Genomic DNA, 19,151 nt, shown 5'->3' on the forward strand with positions numbered 1-19,151 from the left:
AAGAATGAACACTCTACGGTAGCTGAAATGAATACCTTAACAAGTGGTGTCTTCTTAGTTCTTTGAATTTTGAAGTCAGCAATGGCATATATTTTAGCTGGAGTATACATGAGTGTGGCTCGTGTTAATGGGCTTGGGCTATGCAGCTGGACTTGAGTGCAAATTGACAAGTGGCCAGTTGGAGCTTGAAGCATGACCTTCACTGGTGGGCTTGAGCTGAAAATCACAGTAAGGTAAACCAGAAAAGAGATGTATCTAAGCAGTCATGATGGGCATTTCAGACCCTTTGAATAGAACAAGCAGAAATGTGATCATAACTGCAAATGCAGTGATCTTTCCTGAAGCCAGGAAAGACTCCCTTCAGAATTTCAACTGGAGACTCCTGTCACTTACTCTGGGACTTGGGCCCACACAGCATGAGGAAAACCTTTGCTAGAACTAGAAAAGGCTACTACCAGAATGAGCAGGCTTTCTTTTTTTTTTTTTGTCTAGATGTTTTTATTTGAAACAAATAGGTGCACCAAGCAAGTGCTTAATTTTCCCCACTCCAGATTAAAACAGAGCACAATAGGGGCAAACATCATTTGGCAGGACAGTTCCAATATGCGAACACCTTTCTACTCACTGTGGTTGGGGTAAATTTACTTATAAGCTGTCAGTCTTACACAAAGTATTAACCCCAAAGTACTAACATCAAACAAAAGGAAGTGGTCTTAATTTCATGTGTGGGGAAGTATGTTCTGTAAGTGCCAAAAGGTGGGAGAAGCACAAACACAACTCACTCTTTTAAAAAACTAAATAGTTTGAAGTAGAATTTTCCATCTGCCCTTTCTCCTGTAATAAAAAGTAGTGCTGGGGTATGATACCCAGATTTGGTTTTTATCTGGCCCATTTACAAGGTGTTCCCCCTTACAACTTGTATCATTAGGGTTATGGATAATGAAGTGCATCATTAGTGAATGAACTATGAAGAGGTATGTCTACTCCCCCCTGTTCTTGCCTTCATGCTCATGTTCCTTGGGGAAGCTGCTATCTGAGGGTCTTTTAGAGCCACTGTGCTGTTTGGCTTCTTCCAAAAATTTGTCCAAACCAAAAAGGATGTTCCTCAAACTGAACTGGTCCTTCTTGACCTCTTTGCCTACTACAGTCTGAACTGAAAACTCCTTATTGGGAACAAATCTATTGGTCTTTATTCTGGCTTCTAGGTCATCACCATATATGTCTTCATCCAAATTTTTACTGGGCCTGTAAATATTCTGAGCCAGGTCTTTACCACCTGTCCAGGCTTGATCATAAACATTGTAAATTTCATCTTCTCCACCTGCAAATCCACTGTCCATACCCTTGGATTGGTTGAACAGCCTTTGGTCATGTTGAACTTCATTGGAAGTCCAAGGATTGGGCACACCAAGTGCAATGGCTTCACTGATATCTCGATTTTCATTTCTCTGCAGTTTTGACCTCTTATCAGGAGCTGCCCAGGAAAGATTCTGGTCATTCTGTCTCTCTTTCCATCTGTTGTACCTAATATCATCCCTCTCATGTGCCTCCCCATCCTCTTTTTCCACATGGGTTTTGATCCCAGCTCTTCTCTCCCTAGCTTTCTGGGCCATTTCTCTAAGTTTCTCTTCATATTTCTCTTTTTCTTTTTGAGCCACCTTTCTTTCTATTTGAGCACACATTTCCACAGCCTCACAAGCCTTTCAATCAGCAATGTAGAGGGCTTCAGCCAGTGTGGCAATATTTTCATTGATGTGAACAGTCTGCAGTCCACTTCCATTAGCAGCGAGACATTTGTCTAACAGAATTGTATAACCCTTTGCATTTCTCCAGTCTGAAATACAAGGAGGAATCTTCCACTCTTGCTGTTCCTTCACAGTCATCTTTCAGCTAGGAGAATGCATGACAGGTGCAGGAGGAGAAGATGGTCCCCAAGGAATTTTCTTACCAATCTTGAACCTTGGAGGTTCCATTGGATCTTTCTGCACTTCTACCACCCGAATAACCCTCTGTTTTGCTCCAGAGTTAAAAGCCACTCCTTGCTGAGATGGCATGTATCTGATATACTGAGCAGGAACCAGTTTATCAGCTGCTCGAACTGACATGGCCACCTTCTGTGATACATATTTTTCTAAGGCCACCCTTGTCTTTTCTGTCATCTCTTTAATAGCTTCTTTATCACTCCTTTGCAGGTCTGGGTCATCTGCTTTCTTGACTTCCTTGGGAACCAGGTCAGTGTACTTACTATAAATGACCTTGTCTTTTCACTGTCCTTGTCAAGAGATTGCATTGCATTTACTTTTTCCTTCAGCATCCACCTGAATGGCCAGTGCATTTGACATCTTTTTCTTCCATCCCATATCCAGTGGATACTGGGCCATGTGGACCTCTGGAAAAGCACCTCCATCTCCAAAATCCTCTAATAACCAAGGTATCCAGCCCTTCTGGTATCCGTATGTGGGGGAGGTTCCCTGCAGGAGGACACCAGTGCGGTCTATCACGATCTCTGGGATCTTGTCACTTTTCTTCAGCCTCAAGCTGGTCCTGAAACAGCTGAGTAGGTGGAGGTAAAAAGCTGGTAAAAGAATATAAGTGGTACAGATAAAGCCATGAAAATCATAAAGATTAACCCAAAACAAGGGAATTAAAATTTTAAAAAGTTTATTTCAAAGAAACACTGACACAGGTTATTGGTTTTCAAAGGACTTTTTGAATTTATGAAAACTCTGGGCTTGCAGAAATAGAAACTGTTGATAGCCAACTGACCATTATCATAGAGAAGTTAAAAAACAAAAGTATTTCTATCATTTTTTCTCTACCTGTCCTCCAAGATACCACTAAATGCATGATTCTTGACTGACATCTGTGGTTCTGTGGTGAGAATCTGGATGGTATAATATGCTAAACCCTCGTTGTATTATTTTGCTAGGATTGCTGCTGTGAGCCTATGGATTTTTGAGCTTTCTCAGTCATATGAATGAGCAAATAGTACTGTGATGATTCAGTTTACTCTATCGATTCTCAGGCTCCTTTAAAGAAAACAGTGGAAGACACTGTAGGTTGCAGCTCCTGAAAACATCCTCACTTACTTAAAATCCCAACTCAACTGAAAATCAGCACAATAAAATGTAATGGAGAACTAAATTCTGGATTTTAATTCTCTGGGAATTTAATTTTTTTCAGGACTAGACAATAAGTTTATACACATTCACACCAGGTCCCGGTGCTAAGCTGCACTGGCACGGCTCTAATTCATTCATGAGCATCTCATCATAGTGCCTGCTCAGGGTCCTTAGGGCAAGATTAGGCTTCCCCATACAGCTCAACTTATTGCAATAATGCTTTGTTAAAAAGCAGATATATATGCAGCTTTAGGGGAAAAATTTTTACAAATATCAAACAGAATGAATCAAGTATCCTACATACATTCCAACTCTTGGTGGGTAATGGGTATGCAGAGCAGAATCAAGTGTTCTTTATAGGAATTGAAGGACTTCCAAGTATCTGAGAAGCATCTGAGAAAACCCTAACCATTCTACTTACACACACTGGCCAGTTGGGGTGCTCAAGAGGGGCTAAGTGAACTGGGGGGAGTGGGGGGCTCTCGTTGGTATCTGTTCCCACAGGCCTTCCAGCTCCAGGAGTGGTTCCACATGGGTTCTAGGACCTCAGCAACACCTGAGATGTCCATCAGTACACAAGTGCCATCCTCCACTGTCTGGAAGCCATCCAGGTGCCCAGTTCCTACCTGCCCATAATGCCTATGCTTCTTCATGAACTGGGTGATGCACATCCTGCCTGCTGACTTCCTCTTTAGCAAGATGGGTGCCCCCTGGCTGGGCCCTGTGGCCTGGACACTGCCACTGTCCTCCCTGGTGGCCAAGAGCACCATCGTGACATAACTCCACTGGCACGGTACAGGCATGTGCTCCTGATCAAAGCTCTTCAAGCACTTGTGGGTGGACAAACCAGCACGTCCTGAAATCTGGCCTCTTCTCACACACTGCATTCTCAGAAATAATAGTTGGAATAGTTGTTCTCTATCCACTTGAGCCTGGCCTTGGAGGATGGTGTTATCCTCACTGGTGGTGGGGTCTGTGGGCAGGAAGAGCCAGGGCTCAGGGGGCTTACAGAGCTGTTCTCGGGACTCCTGGTGTCCTTGCTGAGCAGTGCTTGGTGGCAGCACTCTTGGAATTCTCGTATGATCAGTTTGCTTCCATTCACATTCCTGTAGAACAGAGAGAGCAACTGGGCCAATTGTGCTGGTCTTCTTCTCTCTCTTGGAGACCTTAGGCATCTTGCTCCTCCTCAGAAGGTACTGTCTTCTAGAAGGCATGCCGTGAACTGTTCTAGCACCTTTGGCTGGCACTATCATCATCTTCAGCCCAGATGCAGCCAAACTTGATGGGTTGGAGCACGTGGAACTGCTTTCCCTTGACTAAAGACTCAACCCACTCCTTAGCCTTCAGCTTCTGGAGGACCTTGTAGTCCTCAGGATCAGCACATTCTTCAATTACTTCCTCATCTTCAGACAGGTACCCATGGGGCACCAAAAACCCATCATCCTTGTCTTCATCATCTCCTACTTCATCATCATCATCATCATCATCTACCTTCACTGTGAGAGAGAGACTCACCCAGTTCCTCCTCTTCCCACTTTTCATCACTGTCTACCTCATAATCCAGGAACTTCCCATCTTGGGCCTGGGGGTCCCTTGGATGGATGACCATCACCCTCTTATTCCACATCCCCCATTATGCTGGTCAGTGATTCTCAGAAAACTGTAAGAGTTTCTTCCATTCAGGAACGTCATCTACTTTGCTGCTCTCCATGATCTGCAGACAGCTGTGGAGGTGGGGAATGGGCTAGGACTGCTGTGCTGATTTTCAGAAGCAAACCACCCCTCAGGGTAAGCTGGTAGAAGAGGAAGAGCTTGGGGATGAATGGCTAAAGACAGAGTCTTCTTCAGGGCCAGACTCCAGCATCTCACTCTCCGAGGTCGTGCCCTGGTCCAGAAGAGTTGATGGAGACTTGGCTCCAGGTTTGATACCCAGGATACTCTGTAAGACCACCATGGGCACCTCCCTTTCCACCAAGATGTCCCCAGCTTTATCCCAACCATCCTGGTCCTTCTCTGAGCACGTTCTCAGACCACCTGTCAATGTGGGGCAGCTTTGAGCTGCTTTCTGCCCATCTCTGCTCCTCTCCATGTCCCCTGAGCCAGCACCCTCCTCCTCTTTTTGTATAGAATGTCTAAAAGAGTCTCCTCAGGAAATGTGTTGCCCTTCTCACTAACCTTTGGCAGCACCCACTCATCTTTGGCTTTTTCTCTGACCCCATTTACAGTCTCCTCCAACAAGAGATAGGCTACAGAATTTAGTTAACTATAGGCTGCAATGTCATTGGGTTGGTCACTCTAGTCCTCCAATAAATCAATGATTGTGGTGTTGCTAATAATGGTTTTGACTCTACTTCTTAAAGCGTTATCTAAGAGACCCTTCTCACTGACGAGTTTTGACCTAAAATCTATGTCAGAACCCATATGAAAGTTGTTCTTCAAGTTATCCCAAAAGGTTTCCACATCGGAGACTGAGGTTTGTGTGGGAGAACTTGGAGAGCTTCTTGTGTTGTCTGACCCATCCTTGGTTTTCTCCTTTGGGGCAAGATTCAGGTGCTTGAAGGGCAAACAAGCTAGGTTTCGGGTTTGATCCCTGGTCAGGGTGCAAACAGGAGGCAATCAATCGATGTTTCTCTCATATCGATTTTTTTCTCTCTCTCCCTCCATTTCTCTCTCTCTCATAATAACTTCTTTACTGGAAACACCAGTCTGTCTTTGCAACCCATTGCTGTGGCCACTCCCCTGGTGTCTGGTGCCCTGTACACTGGTTCCTCCAGCATCATTCTAGCCGGAGCTCAAGGTCCTTGAGAATTTAATTTAGAAGCAAATTTATTCTGGGCATTAACTTTTCCTCAGTAATTTAATAATTAGAGGGCGTTCTGATTGTGCAAATCTGGGTCATATTTTTACTGCTGGCATTGTGCTATCTGGAGCATTTTTATATTGAAATTTGACTGAATATATAACTCCTATTGAATTATATAAATGAATACAATTTGAGATGGGGAATAGAATAGGGAATACATTTATAATTCATCATAGTAGATAGATTTTTTAATGTATTCCCCACCTCTTTCATATCATTCTGCAGCAAAATCTGAATTGTTCACTGTGGTTCAAATAGGATAACAAGGAGCAATGGATAGTGATAGAGGCTGACTTCACAAAGATGGGAACAAGACTGAACTTACAAATTGTAGTTCTCTCCTGCACCCTAAGTTTCTCACAGGCTTGGCTATCAAGCCGAAGTGTCAAGAGATAGAGAGCTGTGGAATATAAGAGAATCATTCTCTGACACATTATATTCCAGCTTGAACCCCTAACACGGGAATTCCTGCCTCCTCCAATCTCATCACTCATTGCTCCCAATAGAAGAAGGAGTAACAGATATCGGTGAGAGCTAATCTTTCATGGGGAGAGTAAAAAGTAATATTAAATTCCTTGTGAACTCCCTCATTTATAAAATAGTATCTTCCTTTGGCTACTGTGACTCCATTCTCTTCAAATAATTCTCCCATCTCTTTTGTCTATTATTTCTCAGTATCTCCTTTTACACATCCCTTCAATGGGTTCTCCAGGGCACCATTTTTGGTGTTTTCAGAGTGAACTTTTGAAAATGGAAACAGAGACAACATTCTCTGACTTAAAAATCTTTCAGTGGATCCATTCAGCTCTCAGAGTAAAAAGCTAAACTCTTTAGCTTAGTCTGTGAAACTATTCATGATCTGGTTCCTGATGTCCTCTTGGAAATAAGTGAGATGTGATCATCTTTACAGATTTGAAATACCAGTTTGATAGCAATGTAGATGAACATAATAGGTATCCAAAAAATATTTGTGAATTAATGAATGAAAGAATGAGGGTATGTGATCCTAACTGAAGGATGCATTGGAAAAAGTAAAGAAGGAAGAGAAACTCAGAGATAATAAGCTGGTAAATCTGTAGCAAGTGTAAGTAGTTAAGTAGAGGAGGGATATTATAGTTGGTGGTATTATTTTCCAAGAAAGAATCACAAGGAAAAACAATTTTAAGAAAGAATTCTTGAGTTCAGTTTTAGAAATACAGGTTTCCAATCATAGTCCAATATGAATTCTTTGTTCCACCCACTTGAAATCATTTACCTGCAAACATAATTCATCTTTCTCTATATTTTACACCTATTCTGACTGGCTTGAGTGCTTCCCCCTCTTTGTTCATGAACATTTTTCATTCTTTGAAACTCACTTTACATCCTTTCCTCTCACTCCAGAGTCAAATTACATTCATAAAATTTTACACCCATCCATCCATTAATCTACTCAATATTTAAGCACCTACTTAATAATTTGTTGAATAATAATATTTATTAAGTACCTACTATGTGTCATACACTGTCCCTGCTCTGTACCCCCCTACTTTTAAAATAATGCTTAATACAAGACTATACTTTCAGGGATCATTTCTATAGTTCATTAAGATAATACTTAATACATTATACTGTAGTACTTGACTTTCAATATATCTGCCCCACAGATTATAAACTCTTTGAATGTAGGTACACTGCCTTATTTGATTTAATCTTCCAATCACCCAGCTTGTTATAGGCACATAGAAACTGCTTAGAAAATGGCTGTAAAGAAATGAATACAAGAAACCTATGACAGTTATAGATGTTAATCTCTGGACAATGTTCCCTTTGAAAATCAGATCCTTGTAGATTCTCCTCTGACAAAGACAAGAAAACAGACATAACATAAATGTCAAATGTCAGAATCAAATTTTGCATCAAGCTGAATGAAGTGGGCATTCATTATTGGGACTAGTCAGTAAAAGAAACAGAGAAGCAGCAGTTGTAACAGGATGTCTCTCCAGTCAAATTCATAACAGCTAAACAACTACCTGCAGTGTCTTTATGTATCATTAAGAGTGAATTTCTCTGAGACAGAGTTGGAGTCATAGAAGAATACAACTCAATGAAATAATTTTAGTGTTATCTTTAGTAGGCCTTTATTGAATTGTAAATGAATCTTCCATTATCTCAAACTATATCACAACTTTATTATAGCTGCAATTCTATAATTTTCTTTTGCTATTAAATATTACTGTCTTAAAAATTCTTAAAGGACCACTGTTTTAATAACAAGTTATAATTTTCCTCATATTTTCCAGATATAAATAAACAAGTTACATAAAAATTCCCATTTGATTTTATTTCTACATTTAATAATAAGTTGTCCAAGTTTGTACAATGAAGACCAAGACCTTTTTGTTATTAATAACTTCTAAATTTGTTTAAACTTAATTTTTTTCTCTTTTAATAGGCAGATGTGCACTCATTTGTTAGCATTTCTTTATCACAGATATTCCTGAAATTTGTCTCATTTATTTTTACATATAGCAATTAGAGAAGAGATTAAACATACTATATTTGAGGGCAGAATGGCAAACACATAATATTGTACTACAAAAGTAGTGGAATTTAGCTTTAAATATGTTTAATTTATATGCATGTCGATAAAAATGTACAAATGTATTTAAAGGCCATAGGATTTTCACTGGCCTAATTCTCACTTATTGATCAGAGGGATTTGGAGGTCTAATGATAAATGAGGGAAATTTTATAGAATATGATGAATTGGTTATGAGAAATCAAGAAAGGTTTCTAGCCTGGTTGACTAGGACAAAGGATAGGTATCAATAACAGGAAGATCAAAATGAGAAAGAAACAATTTTACTAAATGAATGAGTGTGGCTTTAGAGACGTTGAATTGGATGTTGCCACAGGATATCAAAATGACAATAAACATTTATACCATACTTAGAGTTGTGAAAGTGGAATTCAAGGAGTTAGCAACTGAAGTAAAATGCATGTATGAGAGTCTATTATATAAGATAAGAATGTATAACATGGATGAGAAATCAGAGAGTAGAGATTTAGAACAAGAAGGCAGAAGTAGTAATGGAGCAAGTAAAGAAGCAGGAATCAAAAAAAAAAAAACAGGGAATGTGGCTAAAACAGCACTGGAATAGGGCAGAGTTCACTCAGGTGAGTTTGGAGTCAAAAAGCCATCCAACACATGGACAACACTGGAGATTCTCAGCTCTGTCTGGGACATGACTGTTAACATACCACTTTCCTCCACTCCACTATTGTCTTTACCAGTGACTCCTTTCACTGGATAGTAGAGGGATTTCTAAGGTGCTGTTCACTCCACAAAACACTACACTCCAAGTAACTGTACTGGCTACAGGAAGAGTTTTTCTTCCAGAAGGGCTTTGTGATTAATGATCCTGTTTACAAAGCAGGAACTCTTTTCACTGCCAGAGGGCATCCTCTGTCAATCTCCAAAAAAGACCCATCTTGCTTGATTTCCCTTGCTTTAAGAAAGGAGGCACGTGTTAGTCAGAATAGCCTAGGCTGCTATAACAACCCCAGACCTAAGTGGATTAATGAAACAAAAGTTCATTTATGTTTCTCTCATAAAGTCTTTGTACTTTGGGTGACCCTCCAGGGTAACTGTCCTCTCTGCAGTCACTCAGCAATCCAAGAACCTTGGATCTTATGAGGCTGCTGTTTCAACAACATGGTCTGTGTGTTCACCACCACAGAAATAAAAAGAAGCTGGCCAGTTGCACAGGGGTGTGGAAGGTTTATCCTGTGTCCATTTGGCCCATCTCAAACTACGTGTTTTGGAATCCCTTTCCCCTTTAAGTTTTCCAGTTAGAGGTGGCCATATGAAAATACCCCCAAAATGTGGAAGGCAGTAGTGAAATAGCAGGGATGACATCCTGAAAGTCATCATAGCTAGAGATAGTGAGAGACAGATACAGAGCATTAGCAGATTCCTCCTGTCTTTGCTCTCACCACACTGAAAATAAATGCAGAGGGACAGAAGGTTTTAGCTTCTTACTCACCTTCCCTCCGTGCCCTGGCTACCAGCCTTTCTAATCAACAGTAATACCAAGCCCACCACCACTCATAGAGGCAACCACCTTCCACAGGCCTCTCCTGCTGTTTTCCTTCACGTCCCACACTGGCAGGTGGGCACATCCAGCTTCACACATTCTCTCACAAATACCGATTTAGCCACCTGTGCCGGAGCTTCAGAAAAACTGGTGTGTGGTTTTCACTGATCTCCAAATCACTCTTTTGTTGTTTTTTTATCTCCTACAAGTATGTAAAGTCTTGTTCTATTAATACTCAAAGTGGTTCTATTTCTCTGACACTAACTGCTATAATTATTGGTACCAAGAGTGATTCCAGAGGAACAGAAGTTTAAGAATAAGAAAAAGAGTTATCTGACTGAATAGTAATAATGACATTGATAACCCTGCTGGTAGCGATAAAGGGATCTCTGGTATTTTGCAACCTGCAGTAGCAAAAATGCGCCTTAAATTATCACCTTTACTCAAAGGCTTATAGAAGGCAAGGCACTAAGTAGTCAGTATTTGCTCTTATAGGAAATTACAACACAAATAAAAGTATAGATCTAAATGTTGTTCCAAATGCATTAGAAAACATGGGGAAAAATGATGGGCTCAGGAAATTAAATTCTCTTCTCAAGGACTGGTAAGGAAACAAAAATTTCTCCATCTGCCCCCAAAAGGTACCCTGATTTCTTTAGTTGGAGGTGAAGATTTCTGGAAACAAAGCCCAAATTCCAGACCCCCGGTTGACTGAAATACAATCTCAGTCAAAGTTCCAACTGAATAGGAAAGCATTAATTGACAGAGCGGGACCTAAAAAGTATGATGGGCAGAATCCCAGGAAGTACAGAACCTCATCTCCCTAGACTGTGCTGGTCTTTCTTGGCCAATAAGAGCAGCCCTTTCCCTTGTTCAAGTGTGGAGATGGCCTCTCCTGATCAAGGGATCTACCTATTTAAGACCAACTCCCAACAGCTCTCCTTGCTTCTAGACCTACAGCCAGACTTAAGTCCTGGCAATCCCTGAGAGGTCAGGTTCAAACTAATGACCATACCAACACAAAGATTTACAAGGAATGGTGGTCATTTTTTTTTAATCTGCATAAGCCTGAGTAGATGTGTATGACAATGTAGATATGTAAGCATGTTGAGTTATAGAAGAAAAATTATGTTTGTTTGGGCTAAATTTGTTGATGTGACAAGGGTCATTTGGAACTTTTAAGTATTAGTACAATAAGCAACAGAGCCAAAGCAGTGATTAAAATGATATGACCAACAGAGATCCTTGGCATTTGACAATTTATAATGTTGTACCTAATATGAGCCAAGTATTAAAGTCTTACTTGATTTGTATAAACAAAAATTATCTTGAAAAGAAGAATGAATGTCTGACTCAAATCATTAAAAGTCACAGCTTTTAACCAAGACCAAGAGCCACCTGAGTGAAAGGAAGGCTGAGGCCCTGGAGGAAGGACCCTGGTACGTTGCTGAATAATATGCTATAAATATTTTTCTTAGCCCTTCCTGAGGGACATGGGGCATTTTACCAGAGTGGCCATGCATTATAGAGGACAAAATAACCAGACCTTGGGGGAATTATTGGACACTGGCTCTGAATGGAGATAATTTCTGGAGAACCAAAACACCACAGTGGACCAGCCAGTCATAGCACAGGCCATGGAGGTCAGGCAATTAATGGCATTTTGACTCAGGCCTCTCTCACCATAATCCCAGTGTGTCCTTCAAATCAATCCATTGTTCTTTCCCCACCTCTGGACCACATTATTGGATAAAAACACAATAAACAATTGGCATAGTCTGCAATGTTTTCCTTTATTATTATCCTTTCTCCTGTTCCCCTAATATGTGTTCAAAGTAATTAACCTAATATGTTAATACCTAAGTTAGATGGTATCAAAGGAGTGCGACTTACCTAGAAAAAGAATGAACATCGCAAAAAATGAATAAAATGACTTTGAGACTTTGTGTCCTTGGTTGGGAGAACATATTAAATGTCAGCATGTTTTCAGGTGCATGTAGATGCATTGTGTTAGGTAAAATCATGATTTAGCCATGAGATACAAATATGGCTGAAAACAGTATGAATGAATGCCACACTGACAAGAGCTGGTCTGCAGCTGTTTTGTATTTTGTCAAATGGGCTAATTTGGAACTGTTTCCCAGAATCCTCTTTTCCTGTGTGGTTCTCAGTTAGAAGGGGTCCAAAGAAACATCAGTGTGATTTGGAAAGAGAAGTAAAGCAGCAGCCATTACTCTTTGAGGGTCATCCTAGCTAAAGGCAGTGAGAAACACAAAGATCTCCCGGATCTCAGCTTGTCTTTAACCTTCTTGATGTCGAGAGATAGATGTAGACATACGAATTAGATTCAACCTGTTCTCACTCTCCCCTACTCTGCATTCAGCTCTACTTCCAAACTGCTAACTCTGCTAGTAGACAGGAATCCTAATCATCACCAGACACAGAAACAGTAACCTTCCAGAGATTTTTCCTCCAGTTCTTTGTTACGGTTCCACGCCAGCAGCTACAGACATGCCACTTCACAAACTCTCTGGCAAGCTAATTTGTCCACCCATGCCAGTACATCTGAGAGGCTGGTTAGCGCCTCTATTCTCCAGCTTCTTCCACAATTGTGCAAGATCTGTTCCTATCACAAGTCCCTACTCCACAGTACTCAGAGAGTGTCTGATTCCCTTAATGGGGCCTGGCTGACACAGGAGATTCTTATGTCTGCAGCCACATGGGGAGAGTCCAAAGGTCAGAGTTCCCACAGGGAAGGAAGCTGGGGAAGATTGGAGAACTTTGACAAGTAAGCTATAGTGATGTCAACCATTTATTTTTCATTTTTAAATGCTAACTTATCATTTTAAAAAAAGAAAAGATAATGGCTATATACTAATTATTTTTAAAACTGCCAGGAATATACAAGAGGGCAGCCCCTCAAAATGGAATTTATTTATTAAAATTGTGTATTTATTTTTACATATTTAAACTTTAGTCACCTTCAAAGTATTCTCCATTTGATGTAATACACCTATTGAGACATTTTTTTACTGCTCAGAACAGTTTTTGAACTCATCAATTTTGATGCCTTTTACTGATTCTGAGGTTTTTTGTTTCACTTCTTCCACATCAGCAAAACCTTTCCCTTTGAGGACTTTTTTCCATCCAAGGAAACAAAAAAGAATGTCTTTTGGGGCAAGATTGGGTGAATAGGGAGGGTGGAGCACAGGGGTCATGCCATTTTTGGTTAAAAACTGATGAACACTCAGCATGGTATGGACAGGTGCACTCGTAATTCACATATCATGAAATGGACAAATGAGTTGAAAAAGTCTTTTAAAAAAATTCACTGAGGCTGAACACAGCCTCTCACAATAGCACCAGCTGGTACACTGATACAGATGGGTTCCTAGAACACTCACCTAGTGAGGTAAGCCTGTACTGCAAGGGGCCTGCCCTCCAGAAGACAATTCTGGTTGTTTCTGCCCTCCCCCCTTATAAAAGCTGTATCTTATATAATCAAAACATTCATTTCATCCCACCCCCCAGTGACCCACTTAAAAGGAGCCCTTTCTTTTGTACACAGGGAATGGAACAAAAGGTTTGGATTGAAGTTACATTACACTTCTCCACAGAGTTCGTTTATACTCTACCCCTATCATTCATCCCAGGAGAACACAAATTGTAAAGGTGAGTAAAAGGCCATAAACATGCCTTTTAAAAGAATAGATTTAGCACCCTTGTTTACAGCAACAAAAAAATAAAAATAAAAATTAGGACTACATGGTGAGTAAACAGAGCAAAGAGTATCTTGCTAACAAGCTAAACAGAGGGAAGAGATAGGACAACAGCCTAAGACAGAAATAAAGTCCTTGTAAGATTTTTCTGAGATAGGGGGGATCTTAAAAATGTTTATAGAACACAAGAATGATTTTGGTGAAATAAACTTCACAACAAAAACAAAAATAACCAAGATTTCAATGGCTCGTACATAAGAGATAAATGACTAGAATGAAGAGCATAAGGAGAGAAGCTACTTTAAAATGAGAGACCCCACCACCCTTGTGAACAAAGAGGGACAATAAGAGTGGGAGCAATTCCCAAGTGGAAAACAGTGCAACTCCTCTTTTTCTATCTCTTTCTCTCTTTCTCTCCCTGCCACAACATGAACACACACACACACACACACACACACACAGAGTTTTTTTGTTTCAATAAGCATAATAAATCATTAACACAAATCAAATTTTAAAAGGGAACAACTTACCTATCTTAAGGTATGTCCTAGTTGAATCTAAATTAACATTAGAAGTGTGGGCTAACAAAGATGCCCTCCACTCCCTGCCACTATCACTATACCCTGACTCACAAACAGAAAGAGAGATGAAAGGATGAAAGAGGAAAGACAGAGAGAGAGAGAGAAAGACTGCTGACACTGACTCTTGGTAATTTGCATGGATAGAAATTGACCTGTATAGAGAAACTTGGGGGGTGGAGAAAAAAAAATATAAATAGCACAATATCTCAATATATTAGTTAGGAAATTGTCTAAAACTATCATCGCTTTTAGTTTGACTCTATTTAATCACAGCCATCAAACTGTGATTTCCAAATAAAGGGAAAAACATAATTAAGAAAAACATTAAAATAGAGCCTATTCTTTAGTGATCACTCTAGAATCTCATAACTAAACAGTCTATTGGCAGGCTTTGAAGAAAATGATGAAACTTGGCTTATAGCTGAAGCTCTGTTACTAAAAAATCAAAGCATAATTGTTGCAAAAACTATGATGTAACACAGTGCATCAATTTAACTCTTTGTCTTTAAAACCTCCATAAAAATCAATCACACCATTATACACTATTTTCAGGTGGTAATGATAGTAATACTAACAATAATAATAATAACTAACATTACTGAGAGAACCCTGTGTTAGACACTTTACTAAGTATTATACTTATTTCATTTAATCCTCCTTAACCCTAGAAAGGAAGCACCATTATTATCTCCACCTCACAGATAAAACTGGAGTTAAGATATTAAGTGATGCCCAGGTTATCAGCCATTACCAGGGCAGGATGTCAGGGATGCCTTTGTGGCATTCCTCATCAACAAGGGCCTTGTGAGGAAGCACATGAACTCTCCCCTAATTGGAGAGCTGTTTCCAGAGCAGCCCAGCATTCAGCTCACTAGGAATAAAGAGCTGCGGGTCACAGTGGAACAGACTGGCCTCACTTCTTCTTCAGCCCAACCTTGTCTTCTTCCTGCTGCACCTGCTACATGTCCTGCTGCTAAGTGGTGCTGCCCAGCTCACTCTTTGGATCTTTGGGACATCCTCGTGCCCCTCCTCCACGGAGCAGTGCTGCTCAGCACAGTGCCTGCCCAGGCTGGCTGGCTGCAGCCTGACTTTGGCCACCCATCCGTGTTCTGCACTCTGCATGGAACCACCTGCTACAGCACATCCTGATTGGCCTCCTGAAGCGGGCCCCTGCCAGCTGGTGGAATCACACACACTTTCAGAGCCATGCCAAGTCCCGCTGTTTCCACAAAGACCCTAGAAGGGATACCAACATGTACCCCTTCTTCTTTATCTGGGGAAAGATTCTCTGTGTGAAGCTTAAGAAACAGATGAAAAAGTACATGCCATACAACCACCAGCAAACATACTTCTTGATTGGGCCCCAGCCTTGCTGCCTCTCTACTACCAGTGGTATATCTTCTATTTTGTTATCCAGTGGAAAAAGTGAGTGGGCTTGGCCTAGATAATCACCATCTACATCCTCAGCTCCTTCACTTCGGTGCCATTGTTGGGAGCGAAAGGCCTCCTGGGCCTTTTCTTCATGGTCAGGTTCCCAGAAAGCGACTGGTCTGTGTGGGTGACAGATGAAACGGACTCCCAGGCACACTGATCACCACCTCCACCCAGCTCCAGGCAACACGCAACGTCCACAAGTCCACCTTCAATGACTGATTCAGCAGACACCTCGACTTCCAGACTGCACACCATCTTTTCCCCATGATATCTCAACACAGTTACCACCAAGTGGCTCCTGTGATGCGGTTCCTGTGTGCCAAGCATAGCACAGAGCACCAGTTCACACCCCTGCTCTCAGCCTTTGCTGACATTGTTCACTAACTGAAGGAGTCCTGGCAACTCTGGTTAGATGCCTATCTTCACCAATAACAAAAAGCCCATCCCCCCCATCTGGAACAGGAGCCTCTGGAGCCAGAGCAGAGGGGAGTTCGAGGGACAATGTTACTACAATTCTAATCTTCAGAGGGGGTTGGTTTGAGGAGCTAAAGACTCTGGCTCAAACCCCTCCCCTTTATCTTTTAGGCAGGTCTATGACCAAAAGAGGGTTGGGAGAATATGCAAGCTCCCTGGAAGAGGAGATGGAGCTGCTGGGGCAGGCATGTGAGTTTTGTTTATTTTTTCTAGTGTGTCAAATGGTTGGTGAGCAAAGAGGAAGTCAAGAAGGTATTAGAATAGGGAGGACCAACTGAGCCCAGAAATCAGGAGGAAAATTGGCAGTAAAATTCCATCCAGGAAAGGAGTGAGCTCATGTTACTGATCCACTTCTCAGCATCTTCCCCATCCTTGCTTGCAAACCTCAGATGTTCACAGGTCAGAGGAACCTTCAGTTAGAGCAGCTGAACCTTTTGAGTGAGATTTAGAAAGGAAGCATTGGTGCTTAGAATTCTGAGGCCCGGCATAACGCAGTGCCTGGGAGCTCAGCTTGCTTTAGGGCTGTGATCTCTGTTTGCCTCAGGCTCCTGGAGAAGTGATTTCTCCACTTTTAGAAGCAGGCAGGGCAAAGGCCAAGACTATGGTATTGAAGACATCCCGCCCTGAAGGATCCCACACTACTGATTTTGGTCCCATGTTCCATCCAGCACACCAAGGGAGCATTAGATCCTGATCTTGCCAAACGCCTACCAGAAAGTTGTTGCTCATTAAAACTCCCTTCAGCTTTTGCTTCACCTCTTCTAACCAGCACCCAGGGAGCAAAACACTCCTAGAGCATGGAGTCCACTTCTTGCTCCATAAACAAGTGAGCAGATGCAGTGACTTAATTTCCTCCTCAGAAACAAATGTGGGCTCCGAATGGCTTCTCTTTGCTTCCCTATGATTCCAAGTTTACTACAATAGCAGTCAGAGAGCACAAGTGACCAAGCTGGGAGATAATTACCAGTCACGAGGAAAACACAAGTTCGATCAGAAAGAATATGGGACTGTAAGAAATTTTCTTAACATAAGCTAGTTACATTACTTTTGAGCAGGAGTAGTGGGGTTAACTGTAATCACTTCACAGTTCCACACCAGAAATGGGCAAATAAAGGCACAGAAGCTTGGGATCACCTGTTGCTGTCCTTAGGCATCTTACTCTGTCAACTCAATTCAAATATCTTCTCTGCTGGACACCAGGTAGGGATTTAGGATAATCTCTTATCAATCTAATACTGAAATGCAATTTTTTAATCCCCTGTTTTTAAAAGGTAAAATCGGCTTCACCCATCTCTAGAGTGCAAGCATAGGAATGTGCCCCAGGCATCGCACCTTAACTCCACGGTTTGGGTTTGTCCTCAGCATTCACACCCTCTTCCCTTCTCACACCCATTCATCCAGGTGAGAGGATTATTCACCTATTCAACAGCATCTACCATAAGCATATTGAGCTTTTGGGATATTAGGAGGAGGGAAGCTCCAATTAGAAGGACAAAGCAGATCCCTGGGAGAGTTTGCATTTAGTTTTGGGAGAGAAAGGCAATCAGGCAGATGAAGGTCCTGAGGCGAGTTAAGATGACACTAGAGGCACCACCTACGGGAAGGGTGTGGTGGTTACTTAGAGGTTTGTCAAAACAAAGAAAGACTGAAAAACCGAACAGATGAGGGAGAACAGGTTGCAGAAGAGTTTAGATCTTTTTCCATTTGGTTAGGGCCTGGGTTAAATGAGAAGCAGAGTTGAAGCTTTCTATTTTCATTGGCTTCCTCACTCCAGAATAGGTTCTGATCTTTTCCCTCTGTTCCCAGCTACCTAAGGTTTGGGTGTAATGTCACCACACTGTCGAGATCTCTGGACCTGGGCCCAGGCTGAGCAAACCCCACGAAGCTTACTGAGCCAAGTCCAAAACCTCAAAGTGCCTCACACCTGTGGCCTTCTCTCCTTATCCTAGACCAGTGTGGTCTCATGTGGCCAAAAAGGGACATACCAGTGACAAAAGGCTCAGACTGTTACAATGGTAACACGAATGATCTCAAATCCAATGACAGATGAGAAAACAGGCTCATCTATAAGTTGTCTCCAGTCACAGATTGCAGCAGAACCCACACTGGAACTCACTTTTGAAAACCTCCAACTTCTGTGTTTGTCTCTGTTACTTTCACCTTCCTACTCCTGTGACAGAGGTATCTTCTTCAACTAAGCCCAGTATCAGTACCCTTTTTGTAAGTGCCAGTTTTGTTACCACATCCTGAAAAAGCAAAGCTAAAAAAATAGTTAATTTTGGCCAAAAAAAAAGATACTAAGTGATTAACTCAAGGTCACATAGGAAGAAAGGCAAGAACATGTAAACCCACAGCTCCCTGACATGCAATTCCAGGGTCCCCATCACTAACATATGCCACTTTCTTCCATTCTGACTTCCAGAAATGTTCCTTCAACTATAAGCACTATGCAACCCCCAGCAAAAATGTCTTTCATACAGATTTTATTAATTTTTCATGAATGCAAATCTGTTATGAACCTTCATATATTATTTTGATTATTTTTCTGGCCTTATCATCTTTCAAGAAAACAGTCTCTCTGAAGTCTAGGTTTGATTTAAATTCAACCCAAGTTGAAAAAAGTTTGCCACTCTCCTGAGTACTACCAATTTCTGATGTAGAACTGCTGATCTAGTGCTAAGTAAGAGATAAATTCACATGTAATCTTTTGGGTACAAGTTGAGTTATTGTTTATGTCCCATATATATAAAATGCTGCCCTTTCAAATAAACCATTTCTTATTGTAAATGTTTAAGGAATAAAAATGCTTGTGCTATACTTTAGAAAAAATGATCCATACTACTTTAACCTTGATTTTTATATCTTACAGCGAATACCTC

General features: G+C 41.2%; 3 pseudogenes; 1 reads left to right on the forward strand and 2 right to left on the reverse strand.

The window, feature by feature from the left end:
- Positions 1–969: 969 nt before the first annotated feature.
- Positions 970–3,317, reverse strand: LOC114494815 (annotated as a pseudogene).
- A 148-nt stretch (positions 3,318–3,465) lies between these two features.
- On the reverse strand, positions 3,466–5,899 carry LOC114494816 (annotated as a pseudogene).
- A 3,106-nt stretch (positions 5,900–9,005) lies between these two features.
- Positions 9,006–16,616, forward strand: LOC114494817 (annotated as a pseudogene).
- The last annotated feature ends 2,535 nt before the right edge of the window (positions 16,617–19,151 follow it).

Source organism: Phyllostomus discolor, chromosome 4 (genome assembly GCF_004126475.2).
Source record: "Phyllostomus discolor isolate MPI-MPIP mPhyDis1 chromosome 4, mPhyDis1.pri.v3, whole genome shotgun sequence".
Taxonomy (NCBI): Eukaryota; Metazoa; Chordata; class Mammalia; order Chiroptera; family Phyllostomidae; genus Phyllostomus; species Phyllostomus discolor.